Genomic DNA, 2,500 nt, shown 5'->3' on the forward strand with positions numbered 1-2,500 from the left:
TCGGTCTTCCATCAGGGTTTCCCCTGACTTCAACCTGATCAAGTATAGTTCACCATCTTTCGGGTCACAGCATATATGCTCAAGGTACGCTCCAGTTAGAGGTATAAATAATAATAAATTATCATTATACATAACTATATGGAACGCCCCGGGATTGAATTAATTGACTATTTAAGAAAATAGACTAAAAATTAATCCCATTATATTTTTAAGTTAAGTTAATTATGCCATTAAGTTTAATATAACTCAATGACTTGCACATATGTTAGACTCCTTGGTCCGTGTTTCAAGACGGGTCCCGAAGGTATCCTGAATCTTTCGCATTGTTAATCATATAAATGCATACAAATAAATATTAATATCATAGATATTAAATTTTTTGTAAAATTCAAAAAATGAATTTTAGCATTATATATAATAAAATCTATCAACACTTTATCAAATCATTAGTATTTATTCTATGTTAATATGCTTAAAAAGCAAATTAATTTAAATAAACTTAATATCACCAATGATCTTTTGATAAATACTTTTATTATGTTAATAGATTACAATGTCCTTATATGAAAAAAATGCACATTATTTTTAATTATTTAATGATGAATTTTTCATAATGGATATTCAGGTTCATCGGGCTTAACCTCTAAGCAGTTTCACGTACTATTTAACTCTCTATTCAGAGTTCTTTTCAACTTTCCCTCACGGTACTTGTTTACTATCGGTCTCATGGTTATATTTAGTTTTAGATGGAGTTTACCACCCACTTAGTGCTGCACTATCAAGCAACACGACTCTTTGGAAATATCTTTCTAGTAATCATTAACGTTATACGGGCCTGGCACCCTCTATGGGTAAATGGCCTCATTTAAGAAGGACTTAAATCGTTAATTTCTCATACTAGATATTAAGATATTCCATACACTGCATCTCACATTTGACATATAGACAAAGTGACTTAGTGCTGAACTATTTTCTTTTCGCTCGCCGCTACTAAGAAAATCCTTGTTAGTTTCTTTTCCTCCCCTCATTAATATGCTTAAATTCAGGGGGTAATCCCATATGAGTTGAGGTTGTTTTAAAATATTTTTTATCTTCTCACAATTTAATAAATAATTATATCATCTTTTCATCTCTATTTTTCTTTTTTCCTTTTATATAAATATATATTATAAATAATAATTATGTAAAATGAGGCAATTCTAGAATAAAAAAAATTAATTTTTATGCTAGACATTCCTCCTTTAATTACATATATAAATTAATATTTTATATATATATAAATAATATGAAAATTTTTTAAAGAGAATACTTAGATTCAAAATTTTTTTTATTTCATTTTATTTGAGAGGATTTTTTTTTTTTAAGAATATATTAATAAATAAAAAATTCATTATATATCTTTATTTTTTTGCTATTAATATTATGAATTATTTAAAATCCAATAATATACACATTTGCTTAAATTCAATTATTTTTATAAAAGAATAAGCAACTTATTTAGCATAGTCTTACAACCCTCAACCATATGTAGTCCAAGCAGTACTTTAAAATTTAATTTAATGTACATAACAGCATGGACTGCGATATGCGTTCAAAATGTCGATGTTCATGTGTCCTGCAGTTCACACGATGACGCACAGTTTGCTGCGTTCTTCATCGACCCATGAGCCAAGTGATCCACCGCTTAGAGTATTTTTTTATTTATTTTTATTTATAACAAATGTCAATTTTTTTTTGCATATATTAATTGAAAGAGTAAAATTAAATAATAATAATAATAAAATATAAATTGATTTTCTTTCAATAATATATATCAAATATATTTAACTCTAAACATTTTTATTAAGTTGCGAATGTCTTAGTTCAACAATAATACAGTGGTGGTATTTATTATGTTTGATTATTTTGTATTTTTTTAATCATTTTATTTATATATAAATATAATAATAAATATATACCACTTTTGTTATTGTGAACAAATTAACTTATCATTCAATCAAATGAATAATAAGTACAACTTTCTATTTTCATGTTTAAAGGTTTTTAAAAGAAAAAATAAGAAAAAACATTACAAAATGTACCATCATATTATATTTAATATGATATAATTGATGGATAACAAATTGAATGAAAAAGAATAAAAAGAATATGGATTCAAAATAATTATAAATTTTTCTTTTTTTTCTTTTTTTCTTTTGTTTGTTTTTGTTTTTATTTGTTTTGGCATTGTTTGTTTTTCTTACGGATATGGAACACAATAATGATCCTTCCGCAGGTTCACCTACGGAAACCTTGTTACGACTTTTACTTCCTCTAAATAATCAAGTTCGGTCAACTTTTGCGAAACAACCGTGACACACGAGGCGTCACAGTGATCACGTCCGGAGACCTCACTAAATAATTCAATCGGTAGTAGCGACGGGCGGTGTGTACAAAGGGCAGGGACTTAATCAATGCGAGTTAATAACTCGCACTTACTGGGAATTCCAAGTTCATGTGA

At 27.1% G+C, this 2,500-nt stretch overlaps 3 non-coding genes across 3 annotated transcripts in view; all 3 read right to left on the reverse strand.

Annotated features, from left to right (window-relative positions):
• LOC128871333 (large subunit ribosomal RNA) overlaps positions 1 to 1,073 on the reverse strand; it is a 3,990-nt gene extending 2,917 nt beyond the window's left edge. The window contains exon 1 of the ribosomal RNA XR_008455893.1: positions 1 to 1,073. This exon is cut by the window's left edge and continues 2,917 nt beyond it. This is a non-coding gene — a ribosomal RNA (large subunit ribosomal RNA).
• Positions 1,074 to 1,511: 438 nt separating this feature from the next.
• LOC128871328 (5.8S ribosomal RNA) lies at positions 1,512 to 1,692 on the reverse strand. Its single transcript, XR_008455888.1, has one exon. It is a non-coding gene; the product is annotated as a 5.8S ribosomal RNA (ribosomal RNA).
• A 566-nt stretch (positions 1,693 to 2,258) lies between these two features.
• Positions 2,259 to 2,500, reverse strand: part of LOC128871331 (small subunit ribosomal RNA) — a 1,991-nt gene continuing 1,749 nt past the window's right edge. Inside the window, exon 1 of the ribosomal RNA XR_008455891.1 lies at positions 2,259 to 2,500. This exon is cut by the window's right edge and continues 1,749 nt beyond it. This is a non-coding gene — a ribosomal RNA (small subunit ribosomal RNA).

The sequence above is a fragment of the Anastrepha ludens genome, unplaced genomic scaffold, assembly GCF_028408465.1.
Source record: "Anastrepha ludens isolate Willacy unplaced genomic scaffold, idAnaLude1.1 ptg000104l, whole genome shotgun sequence".
Taxonomy (NCBI): Eukaryota; Metazoa; Arthropoda; class Insecta; order Diptera; family Tephritidae; genus Anastrepha; species Anastrepha ludens.